Source organism: Enhydra lutris, unplaced genomic scaffold, assembly GCF_002288905.1.
Source record: "Enhydra lutris kenyoni isolate GAN:26980312 unplaced genomic scaffold, ASM228890v2 scaffoldscaffold37, whole genome shotgun sequence".
Lineage (NCBI taxonomy): Eukaryota > Metazoa > Chordata > Mammalia > Carnivora > Mustelidae > Enhydra > Enhydra lutris.
The window spans coordinates 27,850,986-27,874,297 of NW_019154121.1; positions in this window are offsets into that span (position 1 = coordinate 27,850,986).

The window sequence follows — 23,312 nt, forward strand, 5'->3', positions numbered from 1 at the left end:
AAGTCAGCTTAATTCTTGGGGCAGCCACAGATCCTAAGAGAGGATAAGGAAGTTTTTTCTCCCCTATATTTTAACAACATTAGATATTGGTGGAACATTTATTTTATCTAGGTAGAAATTCCATTATCTTAAAGCCGGGTTTCATGTATAAGAATGAAATCCTAGGGCGGGCTGCCTGGGTGGCTCAGTGGGTTAAGCCTCTGCCTTCAGCTCAGGTCATGAACTCGGGGTCCTGGGATCGAGTCCCACATTAGGCTCTCTGCTAGGCAGGGAGCCTGCTTCCTCCTCTCTCTCTCTCTACTTGTGATCTCTCTCTGTCAAATAAATAAAATCTTAAAAAAAAAAAAAAAGAATGAAATCCTAGGGCATCCCAGGGGCTTGAGCTCTGGGGTGTTTATCCTCTGGTCCAGCACTCAGACCTGCTCCGAGACACAAAAAAGGGGCCCTCCAGCTTCACGGAGGGTCCAGGGCAATATCCTGCCTTTTAGGACAGACTTTGTAAACTACACAATTTACAAATTTACTTGCTACTGTACATCAGAAGAGAAGGTCTTAGCAGGAGGCAAGTCACCCTTTGTCTTCCTGAAACCTTACCACAAACACACAGCACGCTCTCATTTTGGTTTTGGGCCATTGGTCAGGATATTCCTTCTATGTGCAAATGCCTTCTTTCCCAGTTATCGGCCTCAAGGTTGTCCACTGGAAAGCCTTCCAGATTACTCTAGTTTAAACCAATAGCTCTCCGAGAGGAAAGAGCGGCCACAGCTCCTGGGACCGGAATTCTTCAGGCCCCAACCCCAACCCCAGCACACACTGCTGGTGGGCCCACTAGTTGGTTTGGGGTCTCTGGGTGCTTCTGCCGCACACCCAGTCAGCTGGTGTCAGCTCCGGGGCCACACCGATGTGTCCTGCCTCTGGACAGGGGCGGGGGTGGGGGGGGGGGAACGGGTCACAGCACCTCACCGGGATCCAAGCTTCCTTTCAAATGGTTCATGAGTGGGAGCCCCTTTGGGGGCAGGCGGTCTGCCCTCCCCCCTTACATACTGAATACGGACTGAGTGCCTGGCTGCGTGACCAGAAGGGTCGTTGAACCCTTTAGAATGATGATCAAAGTCACCTCCACTATGGATTTTGCCTTTGGTCACTGTGGGTGTCCGCTGGAAGCTGGAGAGAGCCTTATAAGGTCCCGGAGGACCCGAAACAGGTATGGCCTTTAACCTTTACAAGCTAAGATGCAAAAAGGCCTGTCAGTCGTACGACTCCATGAGGCACATGTGTGTTACACACGCATTACGGTCGCTAACTTGTGTTGTGCTCCTCTTACGGGCCCGGGTCCTCTCCACCGACTGCTTCCAGAATCTGCAGCCCCCGACGCTGGACAGAAGCGCAGGGAAGGGCCTGAAACAGTAAATATTCTCCTTCCTTCTGTGGTCTCTCTCTGGACTCCTCCCGGTGTTTGTATGTCTATTTAATGTCACTCTCCCTGGGGCACAGGGACACCCCCGGGGGAGCTAGACCCGACCAGGTGCCCCCAGTCGGTGCTCACACTCCTGCCTTCCTGGACCCCCCACCCCCACCCCGCCACCAAACTGAAGCACCTCGCGCTGGCGGGGGCAGGGGAAGCCCACCACCCCATCTGACAAGACCTGTGGCTGCCACGGCTTCGCTCCCTCTGCACCGGACAAGCTGGGTGCCTAGTTTGGGGCCAGCTCTGCCAGCTCAGGGGGGCGCACACTGCCAGGCCCCCATCCGAGAGGCTGAGATGCGGGGTGCACAGGCCGCCAGACCCTGGGGGCATGCACACCCTGCCCAGCGGGGAACCAAGTGGGGGCAGGGCAGCCAGGTGGGGTGGGGTGGGGACCCCAATGCCTGGAACCTGCTCTGGGGGAGGCAGGAGGTGGGTTCACTCCCGAGTGCAGCCTCTGAGCCTGGCGCACGTTCCCTCTAGTGTCCCTTGGGACTTGATTTACAAAACAGAAATTCAAAATGTAAAATTAAGAACTGCAAGGCCTTGGCTCCAGAGCGTCCAGTCCCAGGGTGGGACCCTTTGGGACCCAGGGCCGGGTCACTGCCCCTGCCGCATGTCCAGTCAGCCAGACTTTCGTAGGATTTACTTCTTTAAGTCTCCCAACAGCCCTATAAAACTAGGTATTACTCCCGGCTCCGTTTTACAGATGGGGAAGTTGGGGCATAGAGGGAGGAGGTAGCCTGCCCGACACTGCTCAGCCGTTTGAGCAGGTGACGTGGGGTTCTAAGGCGGGGGGTCTGACCCAGAGCCTGCATTCTTGACACCGTCCATGTGACTGCTCGGAGCAGAGTCCGTGTGCAACAAATGTGAAGTCAGAGCCGGCAGGAAGCATTTGGGGTTCCTCCAAGTCCCGCAGCCATGAGTGCCCTGTCCTCCCTGCCGGTTCCCCGGGGTTCTTTCTCCCCCTACCTAAAACTGTTTCGTGAGTCTTCTCCCAGAGGAGAAGTAGGAACATGAATACAATGTAGGGTCTCTGTTCAGGTCGCTGAGTGCCCGTGACATGCCTGTGAATGGGAAGGGGTAAGGCTGGTTCGAAGCTCGTGGCTCTGCCTCCAGCCTTCCCTGACTCGCTCAGGAAGTACACCGGGCGCCTCTTGTGGGTCTTACGGCCTGGCACAAAATGAAGATCCAGGTCAGTTGTGCTGGGAAAGGACTTCATGACCAGGTGCCAGTGGGGCTCTGGGAATCTTCTAGAATCTTCTAGAACTCCACAGTTCTTTTCAGTGCCCAACTTCCTAGGTGGCTTCTAGTCTATTTTACTGAAAGCAGGTAGGATCCTGGGAAACGCAGTCTCAAAAGAATGACTGACTCCCTGTATCCATCTGTATTTCCACCATCACCGTAGTTCTCAGGGAGCAGCAATTAGAAAGTCTCAAGAATTTAGACAAAAGCAGCGGTAGCCTGGCCAGTGTTTGGTCTTCCGTTCTCTGGAATGTATTTTTTAAAAGGCTCTCATTGTAGTGTCTGATGATCTCCCTGATGCAAACACCACACTGTGATTTCAGGCTACCAGTGTGACATCCCCCCGCTTGCAAAATACCTGGGCTTTTCACCATCTACTCTCGTGGGCTCGTCCAGCTCCGGCCGCTTGTGGACACAGCCTTTCGTTCAAGTATCCTAAAGTCTTTATGCGAGTGTTGTAATTGTCACGATGACTGGGGACAGGAAAAAGAGCCACAGTATAGTATAACTATTCTACAGTTGAACAAAGATTCCAAACTTGAATATTTTGTTTGTTCCAGGCCCCAAGCAAAGACCTGGACTTTATTTTTATTTATTTATTTTAAAAGATTTTATTATTTGAGAGAGAGAGAGAGGTGACAAGTAGGCAGAGAGGCAGGCAGAGAGGTAGAAGCAGGTTCCCCGTGGAGCAGAGAGCCCGATGCGGGGCTCGATCCCAGGACCCCCAGATCATGACCTGAGCCGGAGGCAGAGGCTTAACCCACTGAGCCACCCAGGTGCCCTATTTTTTAAAGACTTTATTTATTTTTGAAAGAGAAAGAGCGGAGTTGGAGGGAGGAGGAGAGGAGAAACGGACTCCCCGTTGAGCAAGGACCTCCCTCTTACACCCCCCCCCCCCCGCCCCGACCTGATGTGGGACTCAATTCCAGGACCCTGGGATCATGACCTGGGCGGAAGGCAGATGCTCAACCGACCGAGCCAGACTCAGCTGGTTTTGCCCCCAAGACTTAGACTTCAGACAAGAATGACATTGAAAGTTTCTCGCCGCCCTCCTGCTAGATGGGCGTGGCTTGGATTTGGCTGAGGTTTGCCTCCCCCCACCCCAGGGCCACAATCTTTTTAGGAAGGAAGGAGTTTGAGAACAAGATGCGGCTGTGATTGGAAGCCTACCGGGCGATTTGAGCGGCGCTGAGAATTCCGGGAACAGAGGCAGCTCGCAGGGACCTCCGGGCGTGCTCAGGGGAAGTAACTGGGAGGGGTGGTGAAAAGAACCAAGAGACTGAAATGATTTAATTTGGTCACAGGAAAAGCATAAAAATGAAAGAACTTATCTGTTTCTCCTTTGTACCTGTCTGACTGCTGACCTGGATTTCTTTTCTTTTCTTTTCTTTTTTTTTTTTTAAGATTTTATTTATTTGACAGAGAGAGAGACACAGTGAGAGAGGGAACACAAGCAGGGGGAGTGGGAGAGGGAGAAGCAGGCTTCTCGCTGAGCAGAGAGCCCCATGCGGGGCTTGATCCTAGGACCCTGGGACAGTGACCTGAGCCCAAACCAGATGCTTAAAGACTGAGCCCCCCAGGCGCCCCTGACCTGGATTTCTTGTATCTTCCTCCCATCACCCACCATCCCCAGCATCAATGCCTCTGCCTCAACCTTAAGAGCATCTGCCGGGTACATCCGAAGAGGACAGAATCCAGTGAAAGAGACTTGGCCTTACTCTCTCTTGGAAGGAGTCCCCATCAGGCAACAGCTTTACCAAATACCTCTTTCTAGAGTTGGTGGAAGGAACGCCTTTCATCAGCATGTACCCCTCAGGAGAATAATCTCGTATGGTAGGCTCCGTTCCTTTTTCTAATTTGCTAATGTGCGGGGCAGGGCAAAGTTCTCACGACGCTTCTAATGTCGAGGAGAGTACCGACACTAGAAATGAAAAGAGAAAGTTATGAAAAAATATATAAAATATGCATAAATAAAAATTTCATTAAGTAATATGCGCTGATTTTTAATGTGCACAACATTCGTGTTACTACTTAAAAATAGAATGATGAAGGATGATTTGGTGGGAGTAATTGTTTAGTAAAAAAAAAAAAAATCAATTTAACATCACTGTGCTTTTAATTTCTGCGGCCAAGAAAACTCATGCTCTATCTTCTAATTCAAACATAAGTGTCTCCAGAAACCTTTGGATCCCATATTACAAAGCCCCATCTGTTTTACCCTCTCCAAATTAGCATTTTAGCTTAATTCACTTATGAATTTTCTGCCATTCGCTTGATTTCCCCCACTCTTGTTATCTAAAGTTACAACTGCCATCTTTTCGATTTGGATTCAACTTGGAAAATAATTTTTAGCTTTTTAAAATCCTTTTTAGTAGTAAGCAGGGTATAAATAAATAAAATTTAAAACCACGATGCAAATATGTATGCACAAGGATGTTTATTGCACCATCGTTTGCAAAAGCAACAATTGGAAACAAATGTCTGTGAACTGAAGGGTGGCTAAAGCAGTAATTGCTAAAAAGGGTGAAGTATCTATCAATCAATTGTTCAATTTGTTGATGGATACATCCTGATATGGAAGTCTGTATATGGTAGAGAACAGAGAAAAAAGGAAATTGAAAAATCAGCATACAGTTTTATGTACAGAGTAAAAAGCAAATATGGAAGGGCACAGAAGTAGGTTGCAAGTCACTCCCAAGTTTGGAATGTGAATCACTGGGGCGTGGGCGGGAGGGGAAGGGGGGAGGGGGAGAAGGGGAGGTGGGGGGAGGGGGAACGGAGGGGTACATGGCTCAGGCAGCAAAGGGGGCAGACACATTCCTTTCTGTAGGCTCCTGTTACGTTTGAGTCTTCTACAATAAGAATGTGTGGCTTCAAATTATTTTGTAATTTAAAAAATCCAAACCAAAGCAAAAATTCTTTGAATTACCCAGCATAGGTAATGAAATCGCAAATGACACAAATAAGGGTCATCAGAAATTTTGAAGAGTTCCTTTCTATTTGTATTTTGAATAGTTCCATATCCACACACAAGGCAAAATAAAAAGGAAAGAGATTTAAAACACACACAAGAGAAAATGATTAGGGCTGAAGAAAAAAACCAGCATACAGTTGTCTGTCTAGAAAGCAGAAAGAGATTACAGTTTTGGGCAGAAGGCAAGGCAGAGGCAAACACATATTTGTGCTTGGGGACGACATTTTTCTAATACTGATGATAATAAGAATACATTGCCATCACCGTATGGCGGGCGGTATCGTAAATAATTTTACTTTTAATAACTCATGTGATCTTAACAACCCAGTTAGGAAGAGTCTATAGTTATTCCCATTTGATAAATGAGAAACGGAAGCAGAGAGAGGTTAAGGCCAAGGTCACACGTCTTGAAAAGGATGGAGCTGGGATTCAAACCCACGCGGGATGACCCCAAGTCTAGACACACAACCACTCCCGTGAAGCTCTAAGGCCAGACACGTTTGTCTACTCAGCAGGCACATCTATGTGGCGGCGGGGAGTGAGCGCCGCCCCAGGGATGCGGGTCCAGCAGCCACGGCTTTCCCCTGAGCTCCCTGTACACACCCAGGTGCCCTTGGCAATCTCTCCCCACACATGCACCCCGCTGTTTCTCCGATTGCTTATTTTCTGGTATTTCTGTGTAACTGCACCTAGACGAGGCGGCTAGCTTGCCTCGGAAAGCAACTATGGCAGGACAGGGCATCAGAGGGTTTGGGGGACTCTGAGTCAGGGTGCTTGTTGGGAGCGAGGACTAGAAAATCTGTCAGAGCAAAGGGACTGCTGGCAGAGGTGGAGGGAAACTGATTGGGAAAACTATGATTTGACTTTCTCCTGCCCTGCCTCGTCGAACTAGCTCTAGGTAAAGGATAGTGTGAATCACCTTTTGTAGTCAAAAAGGAAGTAGAAGTTGGAGCCCAAACTCAAGGAATTTATCAATCATGCTAACATGAGAAGGACATCCACAAAGGAACCCAGAAGATGGAAATAAATACTGAGCCGGGGCTCTGGGCTTTGAATCCCAGGCCAGTGGCCGCTGAGTTACGTGATCACGGGTAGATGACCTCACCCCCGAGAACCTCTGGGGGAATCTACGCCCATGTCAGTAGGTCGTAGTCGGGATTAGAGGAAGTCATGTACACCAAGAGTGGTTGAGCTGGTAGAGACTCAGGGCTCATGCTCTATCTGAAGGAGGCAGGTAGGACACAGAAAATAAATTCCTTCCCTCCCTCTGCCTACAGGAGTCACACCAGCAGCAAGCCCTGCAGGCCTCCCAGCCTCCTCCTGCCCCCTTCCCCTTTGTCTTTCACAGACTTGACCCCAGAAGTCTCCAGACTTCAAATCCCATCAGGAAGTCCAAAACTGGCCTGGGCTGGAGAAGTGGCCGCATGCTCTCAAGGATGGGAAAGAGGCCTTGAGAGAAGAGGCTGAGGATACTGAAGAAGGAGGGTTGGCCGCCAGTCAGCGAGGCACAGCGTCTGTGCTAGAAGTGTGGGCGCCCACCCACATTCCCGTTCCTGGGCCAGTGCACCTGCCCTCCCTGCACCGCTCCGAGAAAGGGGCTTGCCATGCAGCTCACAGCGCTCCCTTTCTCTGGGACATTGTCCAGGCCGAGGGGGGGCCCGTTGGCCAGAGTGTTAGCTGTCACACCCTCCCACCCAAGGGTGACCCCCAGCCCCTGAGCACTGACTGGTATGGAGGTACAGAGGGCTGCCCCTTTGCCACAAAAGTGAGACTCCCAGAATTCCCACCCCTGCCCAGCCGTTCTCCTTCCTGCCCTCCCTCTACAGGAACCCCGTCTCAGGCTATGGGAGGGACTCTAAGGAAGGGATTTGGGGGTTTGCTCACCCAGCCACGAGGACCCGATGGAAAACCTGCTTCCGAAGCACGAGAACACTTGCTTACGACACACATGCCTAGGGGTCTGGGTGGCCCAATTGGTAGAGCGTGTGACTCTTGATCCCAGGGTCGTGAGTTCAAGCCCCACACTGGGCATGGAGCCAACCTAAAAAAAAAAAAAAGTAAAAGGGGTCCCTGGGTGGCTCAGTCGGTTGAACCTCCTCCGACTCTTGATTTCAGCTCGTGGTGGGATCGAGGCCCACCCTGTGCTCTGGGCTCTTGTGCTCTGTGCAGAGTCTGCTTGTCTCCCTCCCTCTGCTCCTTCACCAACCCCCTCTCAAATAAATAAATCAATAGTTTAAAAATTGCAGATTCCTGAGCCCAATCCTGGTTCCCCTGAGCCAGAATCAGCTGGCACCATGAGAATCTGCCTTCCCACAGCCTTCCCACTGTGCTCAGGAACACTCAGGTTTGTGCAGCACGGTTACTGGCCCTTCTGCCCTCCCGTCGCTCCCAGGAATCTCCACTTAGCCCCATCTTCCTTCTCTTAACATGGCCCTGGGGCCTCTCCCTGCACCTGTCCATTTGCATGACGCCTGCTGCCGCTTGCTGAGCGCCCACGGTCGGATGGGAAGCCGTCCTCCATGGAGTCACCTCAACTCTCCTCCTTCACCTCCCAAAGGCAGAACTACCCGCGCCACGAACTTGACACTTGAGTATATTCTTATGTGGTCAGACACTTTTTTCCCACAATACTTCCCCTGATCTGGGCTCTGATCTGTTTGAGGACCTCGAATGTGGCTTAAACGTCTTTGTAGCAGCCCCTCTCAGCACTGTGCAAACATTTAAGAGTGTTTCCTTCATTCAATAAATCGTTATTGACTACTATGTGCCAGGCACAGTATTAGACTCTGGCGATCCAAAGATAAATAGATTGTTCTTTTCTCGGTGGGCCCACACAGTTCAATTGATTAAATGCTTTCAAGAGTGGATTTATTGTAAAAGGATCTCTAAAGACAGCGTCAAAAGGTTTTTGTTCATTTATTCATTCAATAAATATGTATTAAGCACTGATTGTGTGCCAGGCACCCAGCGACCAGAAATATGATGGTAAGTGAAACAGACATAGGATCTGTTCTCCGGAAGCTTATGGTTCAGTGGAAGAGACATACTGATTATGTGATTATCCAGATTACAACTACAAAATATGGCAAGTGCTCTTAAGGAAAAGGCAAGGTGTTAAAGCACCTAGCCTTACCGAAGTTTAAGTAAAGCTTCAATTAGGCAGCCTGGGGAGAAGACATGAGGCAACTGGCAAGGTGCAGGGAACAGCATGTGCGAAGCCCTTGTAGTGGGAGGAGTTTGGCTTCTGGGACCTGAAAGAGGGGGGCAGAGTGAGCTCCCAGGGCTGATGGGCAGAAGGGGGAGGGGCAGTGGGAGGTGAGAGGTCAGGGAGGCAGGAATCCCATCCCTGGGGTCCTGATGGGCACATTCAGGATTTTGCTCTTCATTTTAAGAACCATCAGAAGCCAGTGAAGATGTGGGTCAGTGTGAGAAAACAAATGAAAGGGCTCTCGGGCTGGAGTGTGGGGCTTTCCCAGGCTGCAGGAGCAGGCCTCGCCCCTCACACCCTTTCCCACACAGGACCTCTGCCCAGGCCTGTCCCTCCAGCAGCGATTCTCGTCCCCACTCTCCAGAGACGAAGGACGGTGGCCTTCGGTCTGAACCTGAAAGCCATCTCCTCCTAGCGGCCTGCCTGGCCACACCCTTCGATGACGCCCCTCCTGCTTCCGGTCTTAGCCGTGTGCTCCTTTCCTTGCTGCGCTTATTACAGCCGGCGATCATTTGGTTTACTTGACCTGTTTTACTTGTTTTTAGTCCTCCTCACGTAAGCTCCCCGGAGGGAAAGAACCATGACTGCCTTGGCTCCTCTTTGCCTCATACAGTATCTGCTACAAAGTGGCTGCCTGTACGTTTCTGTCCAGAGATCAGCTGGTTGGGGGAGGGTGTCGGAGGGGCGCCCAGTGGGGCCCAGCTGGAGGGACAGTGACGCAGGGGTAGTCGATGGCAGAGAGCAGAGAGCAGAGGAGCGGGACTAGGCAGGCCTTCTCAAAACGTTTAGGCTCTGAGATGCTTTTCACTCTTCATTCCTGAGAACCTCAGCGACTTTTCTTTATGTGCGTGATAGTTATCAAGATTTGCCATATTAGAAATTAAAGTGGAGAAAAACCTTAAAATCCTGATTAATTGATGTTAAATGAAAAATAGGAAGCCCACTACCTAGTAAGATAATTTTTGACGAAAAATAACTGTTTTCCCAAACAAAACAAAATCTAGAGTGAGACAAGTGACATTGTTTTACATTTTTCCAAATTCTGGAAACGTCTGGCTTATTACGGTTGGACTCGTGTCTGCTTCTGCATGTAATCTGTTCCAGTATCTCGTGCCACAGAACTTCCGGAAGGCTCTGTGGTACGCTGGGGAGCCAGCTGGGAATGGAAAGGGCAAATAACGCCTCAGTTGGAAGGGTCTGGGCCAGTGGACACCCCAAAAGGACTTGGGAACACCCCCCACCCACCTCCCATCCCTGCAAGGGACCTAGACAGCCTGTGGGAACTGCTGAGTAAGGAGACATTTGGGAAGCTATACTGACAGGCCTTCGCTATGTTACTGTAACGACTGCTAATAGTTACTGCGAGTTTATTACACACCAGGCATATTTTTAAGCTTCACAACAAGGCAGCCTTTCACACATGCGAGGTGTTGAGGACTCGGGGGTTGACCAACAACAAATTCTGCTTATGTGCCTGTGTCTACCATTTTCGCGACGAAATTGGACATTTTTATTTTTGAGAAAGTGACCAAAATGGTTAAGGATGAATGCCCAGTTTTGGGAGATGGTAAGGCTAAGTCGGACTCCAAACGAGCCTCGGACATAAAACTACCCTCTGTTACCTTCCACAATTCAGCTACTTTGGAAATCTGACTGATTTAAATGTATTTTTGAGTCATTTCATTTTTAAGAGCTCATTTGGGGATCTTTAAAAATTAATTAAGTCTTTTGTCTTTGAGGCTTAATTCCTCCACTTCTGGCATATTATCTATGGCTGTGAGAAAACTGCCAATCATTTGGGTAATTGGCACCTAAAATAAAGGTGCAGGAAAGTTGAAATTAGAATCAGCTAGAATAGCAGCAGTTCCTTGTTTTGTTTTTTTTTTTTTTCTTTCTGTTAAGGTTTTGGACCAAAATTCACAGAACCCTCCTCGGTCTGTCCGGCTTCCTCTTCGCGGTGCGGGGTTCCCCACTGGCTCATCTTCAGCAGACGGCGTTCCGGTTCCTCCCGCCGGATCTCCACCTCTCCTCTCCCGTTGGCTGCCTCACTGCTTCGCCTGCACGCTTTTCTCCTCGTGGTATCGACCCCACTTGACATCTCCCTGGTCCACACCTGCCCCGATTCTCTCCTGGAGCGTGGTCAGTTTTCCAGAGCACGTCCCCTCGGGGGCGCCTGGTCGTCCCCCGGCTGATCAAATGCAGACCCTGTGTCGGGCACTGTAGCAAGCATTTTACACGTGTTCTGTCATCTTGTGCTCACAAAAGCCCCACGAGGCTGGAGTTACCCGTTCTGGGGTCGGAAAATGAATTTCGGGGTGCTAAGGAACGTGTTGGCCGGGAGAGCCACAGCCCATGCAACTGGGCAACAGAGAGGCTTTCCTGGAGCCCGCGTCTGTCGGATTCTGAAGCTTTGCTCTGAATCACTGAGCTCTCTTCACCTCTGTGGCTTTTTAAACACTGTGTCCTTTGCCCGCTTTTCTTAAGCTCCAATTCAAGCGTCTTCTCCAAGGAAGTGTCCCGTGGCCCAGTCCCAGGTGCCCCTCTCTGCTCCTGCTGCCTCCTGCACACTAGGCTTCATACGTGTTTCTTTTCTCCCAGGAGACTGTGCTTTTCAGTGAGTCTCCACCATCAGCCTGGTCCCTGGCAAACAGGGGTGTTTCCTATTAATAACTGATACATTCTTCTTCTTCTTCTTTTTTTTTTTTCTAAATTAGTTAACGAATGAAGTCCATTTGTGAGCCTATTGTCTGGAATCTGGACTAAAAATAGTGTTTGTGTGTTGCTGGAATCGTGTGCGCACTGTCAAGGTACGCATGGGTTAGCAGAATGAGTGGGTTGACTGTTGTGTTTCCCACAGTTTTACTACATTGCTTTTTTTTCCCCCCAGGAAAATACAGTCCACATTTGGGGAATGGTCTTAGACCTAAGTTTTTGACCGTCACTGACCATTTGTGGACTGCCCTTGAAGCTGATTACTTTTTACCATCTGTTTAGAACTTCCTTCATGGATAACTGGCTGTCCTCCTGTACACTTTGTCCTTCCTTCCTTCCTCATCCTATGCTCCTTGTTAAGGGCATACGGTTTGCCAGCCCCTATCCTGGGCACGAGGGCTCCAGGTGGGCAACAGTGTCCCTAGAATTGTCCCTAGGATCCCACAGGAAGACAAATGGCCACCCCAGTGTAGACTATTTCCCTGACAGTGTTGATCAGTTGTCCAGCTGGTCCTAAAGGACAGGCACACACCTATCCACAACATCTTAAGAGAAAGAAGATAAAATCCATTCAGATGGCTGTGTTGTGAACATCTCACTGCCTTGACTATGCAGGATCAAAATGGCGCCTGCCTGTCCTTTGCTCCATAGCTAAATGCATTCAATAAATTCATTCATTCATTCATATTTCCAGGGATCAGTGTATTCCTGAGGATCCCTCAGTTCCACTGGGACAAAACAGTTTGAAAAAGTGCTAAAAGAAAATGTTGATTTTGACCAACCTTGACTTCTACTCTAAAGCCTAATCTAAAGAAGTTTTCACTGGGTTCTGGAGCTCTGCTTCTGGAGGACAGAGACGGACACACTCGTTCCTGTACCCTCGGTGTGTCCTGACATATGGGAAGTGCTCAGCAAGTTGGTTATAGGACAGCCTGATGCTGTCCTCCGATGCCGATACCTATATTCACTGGATTACATATGCAGCTGGAGGGATTTCATCTGGGGTGCTATTCACTGCAAGGAAGGATCCTGACATGCCTGTTAAGTCTAGAAATATATTTGATTGTCTAATGGGCCCTGAGTGACCATGGGAGTGAGTATACGGACAGATGATGATCTCCAGCTCTTTTGCATCTTTCAGTGGAAGCTCTGTAGTTACTGTAAGATAGGAGATGCTGGCGTCAAGACCAAAGCAGCCCATCCTTGGCTTGTGTCCTGAAGGAGAGCCAAGTATTATGGTAGAAAAAGCATTAAGACACAGACTTTGGAAATCTGGGTTCATATCTTTGCTGGATATAGTTATCTATTGCTGTAAAACAAATTATACCAAAACTTAGAAGCTTAAAACGACTGATAAAGACTCTCCTTGACCAAACTTTAGGCTCCTCTGAGCCCTCTTCTCAATGAGGTCTCCATCTCAATCTTGGCCCAGGAGAACTGCAAAATCTTGGCACAGACAATGTTATCCACCCCCTTGAGCTTCCAGAAACAAGCTAGTGATTGTTCAAGTCTCTTAGTGTAAGGGGTGGATAAAACTTGTTTGTGTCCCTGGCATGACCCAGCCCCGGTTCCTGTCTGGGGGAACTCAAAGTGGCCAAAGAACTTTCTGTTTGAGAGTCACCCTGACCTGACACCTGCCCAGCCTAACAGTCCTCACTAAACAGCCCCCACCTGCACTGTGCAAGTTTCCACTTCTCTGACTCTGCTCAGGGACTCAGTAGTTCCTCTTCCCTTCCCTCTTTCTTCCCTTTAAACACCCAGTCTCCCCGACTGCCGGAGTCTCAGTAAAATCTGTCTTGCTCCCTTTAAAAAATGCCTGGCTCTGTTTGCCTCTGACATTGCAATAAACTCTTATTAACTCTTACAGTTTCAGTGGGCCAGGGATTCAGGAGATCCTCAGCTGGGTGGTTCTGGCTCCAGTCTTCTCAAGATGCAGACTGGGGCAGCATTCATCCGAAGGCTTGACTGGGGCTGCGGGGTCTCCCAAGGGGTGCTGGCTGCCAGTGGGAGCCCTCAGTGTTTACCACGTGAACTTGCCGAGGACTGTTTGAATGTCCTTGTGACATGAGAGCAAGGTGGGAGCTGCACTGTCTTTTATGACCTACCCTGGAATCCATTTCTGCAGTATCTCAGACGCCAGCCCTATTCATTGTGGGAGAGACTCCAGGCTGTGAATATGGGGAGGTGGGAGTCGCGGGGGAACGCCCCCGCAGGGAGACTGGCCTCCATGGCTTTCCTAGCAGTCCGTGTCGTGACCTTGGGTAGGTCACCAGGGCTCTCTGGGCTGGAACAAAGACAGGAAGGCTATGCTTTATCTATAAAGCCCCTCCTGGCCCTGACCTTATCTTTTATCAAATGAGATAGTCAGTCAGTGAATGAAAGAGTTAATGCGCTTACAAAAGCATTTCTCACACAGAGTAGCTGGTTTGCCAGGTCTGGCCCAATTCCTAGAACTGGGTAGCTTGTTTTGTGGGGGAGGGAGCGGTCGCAGCAGCTGTCTGGGTTTCCCATCGTGTCCCTCTTGCTTCCGAGGTCAGGGAGGTGGGAGGGGATGTGAACAGGTGGCTCCTGACCAGGCTGGCTAGGATGAATCCTACCAGAAAGACACTAAGGATTTGGAAAAGAACACGCAAGAGGGGGAAGCTGGCAGGCTGCCCTTGGAGTGAGCTGGTCCTGGTTTTGCTCCTTTTAGGAGTTTTGCACCTGATTAATGATGCTGTTCAAGACGGATTAAGCTGCTGGAACCTTCTCCATTTAGCAACGCCAGCTCTTTCCTGCTCTTAACACTTCTTTTGGCTAATCTCGCCTCCCCCCACCCCCCACTTGTTCTCGGGGCAAACCACTGGTCCAGGAGGAACTGGATTTTCTCCTGGAAGGGAGGCTGAATGGCCGCCTCCTGGACTACTCCCTGAGGTAAGAGACTGGGAGCCGTTACAAGCCGGGCAGGCTCAGGTTCAAAGCCCACCTGTACCCTTGACTCTGCGATTCTCTTGATTCCCTCAGTAAGTTTCACTCTGAGCAAATACTGTCCCTTTCAGAGGTCAGTTCCTGGTTCTACTCTGCCTTCCCCAGAATGACAGGGGGAAGACAGGGAGCAGGCACCCAATCAGGAATTTGAAAGCAGTGGCTGTTATTCAAGAAGCAAATAAAGCCCTAAACCCCACATCCCTCCTCCTTCTGCCCTCTTCCCTCCTTCCTTATGTGAGACTCTGCGAGAGCACAGTCCCATATACAGGCTCACACAAGGAATGCGAAGCCCCAGCGTCACGACCCCATGATGGCCATTACAGCAGTGGAGTCCAAGTTTCTTCCCTACTCTCCCCTGTCCTGCAAGACCACACTTTTAGCGCTGGGTGACCAGTCATCGGGCAAATCTCTCTTCCTGCAGGCTGTCAAGAGGATAGGACCTGGGCGACTGCGGGTGGCGAGGGGACAAAGAGCAGACATTTGCAGCCTGCCCTCCGGCCCTGCCCACCCTCTTCATGGACTTTCCCTGCCCTCCTCCATGCCGCTCTTCATTCAGCAGGGACCCAAGGATCCCCTTCCAGAGAAAGTAGATCGTTGTGGGCTCAGGGTGCCAAGTACCCTGCGGCCAAGGAACTCCGCACAATGCTCCTTTATGCCTCGCTGTGTGCTCTCCTTCCTGGCCCGGCTGCCCTGAGCGTGGTTTTCCTCAGTCTTTCTTCACTATTTCTTTTCCACTTGACTTAGTTATTACAGTACATGGATGGCAGGGGAGGAAAGACCCTGGAGGCCAGGCCTGGCACCAGCGTCTGAGCGGGAGGGGGGCCCTGGACCTCCTGTGACTTCACTGGGGGGAGGGGTGCATCACATGCCCACCAACAGGGCCCTGGACCCACCCACCTTCCAGAGGCAGGGCCTGCCTCCTGGTCACGGCTTTCCTGTTGGGGTTCTGGTCCCCACCAGCCTAGGACATCTCTAGAGAGTACTGAGTGAAGAGTGGGGGGTGAGGGAGGCCCTCCTTGCTCAGCTCCAGACTAGGAGTAAAAAAGAAATGTTGCCCCAATTCAAGGCCAAGAACGGATGTTGAGGAGATCAGGGACTCGGGGGACTTGCTGTCGGGGACAAGATCTCAGTGTGGCTATCTGTGACCCCCCCGCTGCCCTAACCAGCCCCATTTAGCCTCACCCTGAAGTCAGGCCAGCGGGGGCCCCGTCCCTGCTCACAGAGTTGACCTCCTCCTTCAGTCACAGTCTCAGGGCTTCCTAGAACCTCTAAGATCTACACAACGCAGCACTGACGTTCAATATCTGCTTCCTGTTTAAATAACCTTCTAAATAAAACTTTTCTAATTGGTAATCAGACAACTGGAGTTTCACTTTCGAGGCCACAGGCTTCAGGGGGAAAATGCAGACGTTAATACGGAGGACAAAGTTCCGCCTGCGTCCTTGGCCACCCCGATGCTCCCCATCATTTAAGCCAACCTCACAGAAGTGAGCCCCCGCCACGTGTACTGCTGGAGGAGATGACCAGCTCCTGTGACCGCTGACAAAATGTGGAGGGGTGGAGGCACCGGGGGCAAATTTTCAGGAGTGAGAGTGCTCACGAATCTGTCCAGAGTGTTGGACGTACTAAATGTGATTGCAAGGGGACTCAGGTCTGGGTAGGGACCGTCCCTGCAGAGACGCCCAGGCTGCTACAGGCAGGGGCCGTGCTGCTAGGTGCCTGCACCATTCTGCACATTAGAACACGCAAATACCTCTCTACCAGGCATGAAGTAGATGCTGCTCCCCCTCTCCCACAGCCCTCCCCCAAATCTGTCTACTCCAGCCCCACTCTGGGCACCTCCTGGAGCTTCTTCAAATGCAGCTGCTAAAGGGTTAAGTCCTGCATAGCTGGCGGCCAGGACCCTGTTTCCCTGTTAGAGCTAGTATCCCTTGTCAAACGTTTCGAGTGTTACCCCTGGCTATACGGATGACTATCATATGTGTTGGCAGAGAAATCTGGAAGGAGCTTTGCTGTGGCAATGCCTGAAGGTCTGATTCACTGAATCTGAGAGTGAGTTCTGGTACATGGTTGGGGGGGGGGGCATGGCATTAAACCCCTTCCTAGACATCGAAATTTGATTTATTAACATTGGCAACAGTTACAGGCCATCTTGCCAACAAACTTTCTGAAATTGAAATCACATGAAACTTTCCTAGTTCCTGCTAGTGCCACATACGCCCTTTCCTTTCTAAAGCAGCAAATTCACTTAAAAATAATTAAGAAAAGATTGATGGGATTTTGGAGTTGTAATGAAAAATATGATCTCATTAGTAAGTCGTGAGTCAGGGCCAGGCACTCTGTCAGATGTATGCACTCCGGCATAATTAGAAGAAGCTGATACAAGGGCAGCTAATAACGGCACGGATTAAAAAATTAAAATGGTTTCCCTTTATACTTTTTGGCTGCACTGAGAATCTTCCTTTTGCAAAAATTCATAAAGAGAACTCTTTCAAAAGAACCCTATCAAGCAGAACAGTTGGTGGAAAGGAAAATGGCAGCAGATAGAATTAAAAACACTAACTAAAAGGCATCTTTGCACCAAATCTGTCATCAAGTGTCATTTAGGTTATGGTCCCACATCAGAAATGCTCTCGGCCACTGATCTTCAAGAGGATAAATACCCCTGAGGTGAGTGTATTTTGAAAAGAGCCACTAGATTAATCCTATAAACTCCATATAACCTCTGATCTAAACGACACCACACACAAAGCAATTCCTCTTCCAAAGAGACGTGTAAGCTCTGGGAAGGCCACAGAGAGCTGGTAGTGAGGCAACAGAATGAGAGCCTCGTTTCTGCTCCTTCCAGTGGGGTGACCCGGGACCCACCAAGTCTAAGCCTTGATTTACTCATTGATAAAATGGGGTGGGAAGACCAGCCTATGCGTCTGACTGTGAGAGTCAAATGACAGAATGTTTACAAAGCAGGCATTCGTTCAAAATTGTTTTTCTCTCCCTTTTCCTTAGGAACCTTACTTAGCTGACATTTTAAAGTTAACAGTTTCCCTTTCCTCCTTTCAGAGTTGGCCCAGCAACCTGGAGGTCCATGGCGCAGCGAGGAGCGGCGAGCAAGGCAGGGTGTGGTGAGAGGGATGGGCCTTGCGCGCCGCTGGTACACGAGGCAGGGCTGGATGCTGCGGAAGTTCAAGGTCACTGAAATGACCGCCAAAAGGGAATGAGTGTGTGAGGGTTTACAAGGAGCCAAGGCTCAGCTTATCTACACTCCTGGACCCACAGTTAAAGTACTGATGTCCCCCCCAACTCCCACACCTTGCCTTCCTCCCCTGCCTCCCCAATCCAGCAGCAAAGGGTCAATGCCCATCATGACAGGGACCGAGAGGCCCTCCTCTATCTATGGCCAGAGTTTTGTTGTGATTGGATGGTGCCTACGATGTGGGCGTGGTCAAATATTTTCAGACTCACCCCTGAGTGTGCGAGGGAGAAGGGACTTCATGAGCTCACTGGTGTATGAAGTGACCCGGACAAGAAGAATGAGATTTGGACCAGCAAATCAGAGAGAGGGCACCCCAGGGAGGAGGAACAGCATGGATGAAAATAGGGAAGAAACAAAATAAGGCACTGATTTGAAAAACAGGAGTGGGAATTGGCAAGCTGGTAGAAGACCAGGATAAAAATGTTATCGGGATACTGTTGAAGGTCTTGACCTTTAAGTGAGGAGATTTAACTTTATTCAGTTGGGAAGCACCAAAGATTTTTGAGCAGGGAAGTGATGGAGTATTAACTTTGAAGAAATATGTAAGAAATGACACAGGCAGAAAACAAAACCAAAAAAACTCCATAGCAAGGACAGAAGTATGGGAGCCTGAATCAGGATGTTCTTAATGGAAATAAGAGGGAAAAAATGGGTATAAGAGATAAGTAGACACTATCAACCAACTAAACCTCCTTAAAAGTTCCTGAGATAGGCTCTGACCCCAGTGTCACTCCTCCAGACATGATCCCAGAAGAGTTAGAACCCCACGTCCATGATGTTTCTCATCCCTAACTTCCTTACCACCCAGAATGCTATGCCTCCACTCAACTGTGTTTTCATTCTCCTATTGGTGAGGGCCCCTCTGTCTCCCCGCCTTCTGCAGTGCCTCTCAGTTTACTGACCATCTCCCATGTGCCAGACAGCATGGGGACCTTTGTGTACATTATCTGATGGAAAACATTTTACCTCCCCATTGAGTCAAAGGCTATCTAGGTGGACATGGTGTGTTCATGTTCTCAAGGACTTGAGATCAGCTTCCAAATCATCACACCTCTACCCTAGTATAAAACTCCACATGCTCTTTGTGGATCTGCCATTTGATAGTATTACTTTTTATCCCTCCTCTTCTATGGTATCTACTCAAATCCTGGCCATGCTTCTGTGTTCGCTGAAGGCTACTGCACAGGTTTAATCTTCCATCCTAACGTTCTGAGTGACTCAGTGCCCATTTGGACAATCCATATAAAACCAGCCCAGGGTGCCTGGGTGGCTCAGTCGGTTGAGTGACTGACTCTTGATATCAGCTCAAGTCAGATCTCAGGGTTGTGAGATTGAGCCCTCCATTGGGCTCCGCACTCAGTGGAGAGTCTGCTTGAGATTCTCTCTCTCTGCCCCCCCACCCCCCATTGCACACACACACACACACACACACACACACACACACACTCTTTCAAAACAAACAAACAAACAAACAACCCAGCCCAACATCCCTTCATTTCCCACTCCCACAGTCTCCTTCTTTCTCTTCCATCTATTCCAATGGTGCACTTAAAACTTGCCATCTCTGGAACCAGACCCTTGTCAGAAGTAACTCTCAAACTCTAATTTCTTGTTTTTCCAGTTCTGTTACATTAAACACAAACGGTAAGAGCAGGCATCTTCATTCTGAATTTCAAAGGGAAATCTTTCAACATTTCTCTATTAAGTATATTTGCAAAGGTGAATTTTATAAAATATTTTAATGAATCTATTAAAATGATTTCTCCTTTTTTCTGTTAGCGTGCCAAATTACCCTCTATTTTAGTGAACGAATTTTATATTCATATTATATACTCAAATTGGTCATGATGCCTTATACATTTTCAGAATTGAAAATAGTTTGGAATAGTTTGGAAAATAGTTTGGAAATATTTGACATTTTTGTATGTATGTTTATAAATGATATTGGCCTGAAATTTTAAATTTTTTTCATGTAATATCCTTGGGAGGTTTCAATACAAAGTTATATAGCCTAGTGTAATACTGCAAGGAACATCCTCTCTTTTTCATGTATCTGGGAAAGTTTGTGTGAGATTGGTTTTATTTCATGTTGATAAGAGTTCACAGGAAAAGCCATCAGGGCTTAGAGTTTTCTTTGGGGGGATGTTTTAAAATTACAGAGTTAACTTCTTTTATATTTATAGGACTATCCAGACTTTCTATTTCTTTTTCTGTCAGTTTTTTTTTTTTCCAACAAAATTTTCAGATTTTTACATTAAGTTATTTATAGCATATTCTTATTATCTTTTGAATGTCTGCAAGTTCTATAGTGATGTCTCTTTTTTCATTCCAAATTTACTTTGTGTTTCTTTCTCCTTTTCCTTGAGCAGTCTTATCTGAGATTTATCAATTTAACAAATCTTTTACAAGAATCAATTTTTGACTTTATTGATTTTTCATATGACTTGATTGATTTTATGTTAGTTTTCTATTCCATTAATGTATATTCTTTCTTATCTTTTTATTTTCTTCTTCCTACTTCTAATTTGGTGTTTTCTGCTACTCCAGTTCTAACTTTTGAGAGATGGTTAAGTCATTAATTTTCAGCCTTCTCTGTGTGTGTGTTTAAAAAATTTTATTATTTATTTATTTGAGAGAGAGTAAGTGAGAGGGAGAGAGAGAGGAGGAGAGAATCTGAAGCAGACACTGCACTGAGCACAGAGCCTGATGTGGGGCCTGATCCCACAGCTTCAATATCATGACATGAGCCAAAACCAAGAGTTGGACACTTAACAGACTGAGGCACCCAGGAGCCCCTTCTTTGTGTTCTTTTTTAAAAAAGATTTCTATTTTTAAGTAATCTCTACATCCAATGTGGAATCAAACTCACAACCCCAAGATCAAGAGTTGCATGCCTCACTGACTGAGCCAGCTGGGCACCCATCAGCCTTCTTTGTTAACACAGCATTTAAAGTTACAGATTTTCCCCCAAATAATTCATGAGGTGCATCCCCCTAGGTTTTAATTAATATTTTTATTATCATTAAGTTTGAAATATTTTATAATTTTTACTGTTTTCTTTTTGTTACAAAAAGAACCATGACTTATTTAGAATTATGTTTCTTTCTTTCCATCATTATATAGATTTGGAATTTCTGTTAGTGATTTCTAGCATAATTACATTTTGGTCAGGGAAAGCATTGTTTACTTCAATCATTTGATAATTGTTGAGCCTTTTCTCATGAGGCAGAATATGATTGCCTGTACGTAAATGTTTCCTCTGCACTTGAAAAAAGTATGTATTCTGCAACTTTGGGGTGAAGTGGTCTACTTATATCCCTTAGGTCAGTTTCTTAATCTGCTATTCAAATTACATACATTCTTATTGATTTTTTTTCCTTATTCTAATAATTACTGAAGAGGGGTGTATAGAATCTCCTAGGATAATTTTATTGAATTATTCACTTAATTATAGGATGTGGATCTATTTTATTAGGTCCATTTATGTGGATCTATTTTATTAGGTCCATTTATGATTCTTAGAATGTGTGCCTCTCAACTTTGAAATTTGCAGATATCTGGAGCATTAGGACACTCTTTGCCAAACCTCTGTCCACTTTCTACAACGGCTCTCACTGGCTTTTTGTCTGACCAACTGCTGTTCATCTTTTAGAACTTGGTTTAATGATGTTTTTTCAAGGATGACCTGCTTAATTCCCCAGGTTTGGGTTAGGCAATCACCCTCTATTACCAAAGTATCATCTGTGGAATTGAATCAAAAGACTTACCATATTGCATTATAACTTCCTAATTTCTTAGTCTGAATCCTTTGGTGTTAAAGGGAATCCTTCAGGGGTGCTTGGCTGGCTTACTTGGTAGAGCATGTGACTCTTGATCTCAGGGTCATGAGTTCAAGCCCCACATTGGGCATGGAACATTCTTTTTAAAAAGAAAAAGAGAAAAGGGAATGCTCTATCTTTAAAATCCTGGAAAGACAGGAGAAATATGGGTCTCCCTCTTACTCTTTTTAAAATATTTATACATGTATGTATATAACTCAGCCTCTAACATGTACGTATGTATGTATGTATGTATGTAACTCTATCCCCAACATGGGTCTCAAATTCACAACCCCAAGACCAAGCCAGCCACGTGTCCCTAGGTCTCTTTTGCCATTGGAATAATTATGCCTTGTGCACAGAAAAGGCTCAGTAAATATTTATTGCATGAATAAATAAATAAATGCTCCTATGTTTAGGTGGTTCACTTTCAACTTTCATGTATACAGTTTCTAACCCATTTCTGGCTCTTGACTCTTTTTCTCTGGGACTATTGTTCTACTCTACCTGTTTTAACCTCTAGATCCTTTTTACTGTGGGGCTGCCCATTCCAAGTGATCTCACCAGATGCCTCACCCTTGATCTATAAAATGTTGTAGGTCTGCCCTGATTTCTCAGTCCACATACTTTCTATAGCTAGATGTCATTGTGTTACTGCCTTTAATCACAGTCCTGAGGCTGTCTGAGACTTTACATTGGATCTAACATGGCAGAAAGACTTAAGCATCATCTAGGGGAGCCTGGGTGGCTCAGTCGGTTAAGCGCCTGACTCTTGATTTTGGCTCAGGTCATGATCTGAAGGTTGTGAGAACAAGCCCCTCATCCGGCTTCATGCTGAGTGTGGAGCCTCCTTAAGATTCTCTCTCCCCCCTCCCCCCACTGCTCACATGCAAGTGCTCTCGCTCGCTCTCTCAAAAAAAAAAAAAAAAAGGAATCATCTAGATGGGCCAGGATATGCCTCAGAATCAAATTTTTTGGAGTTATTGTTTCTCTTTTGTTTTTCACTTTAGCTTGCTTTGTTGATGGTTGACAATGTCTGTTTTCTTGTTGACTTGTTGTGCTTAGATGTGGCAGTTCATTCTTCTGTATCTGCTACCTTGTTCCTAGGACTTCATGGATTTTGAGCCATCACCTAGTGAACCATAACTTCAGTCCTGGCTCTCTTTTGGCTGTAGCCTACAGGATGCTACTTGGGTTTGACTAACTCCCCAGAATTCCTTAGTAGAGGCACGCCATGCCTTCCTCTTGCTCACCTTGGTTCTTTGCCAAGTCTGTGACCCAGAGCAGCACTTGCTGACTGAGGACCCCAAAAATCCATTTACCACCATCACACCCAACTTGTCAAAAGCCAGTGTTAGGGCACCAGGGTGGCTCAGTTGGTTGGGTGTCCAACTCTTGATTTTAGCTCAAGTCATAATCTCAGGGTCATGAGATTGAGCCCTGCCTGGGACTCTGCACTGGGTGTGGAGCCTGCTTGAGATTTTCTCTCTCCCTCTCTCTTCCCCTCCCCCACCACTCAAATGCACACATACATTCTCTCTTAAAAAACCCCCCAGACAGGGGCACCTAGGTGGCTCAGTCGTTGAGTGTCTGCCTTTGGCTTGGGTCATGTTCCCAGGGTCCTGGGATTGAGCCCCACATTGGGCTCCCTGCTCAGTGGAAAGCCTGCT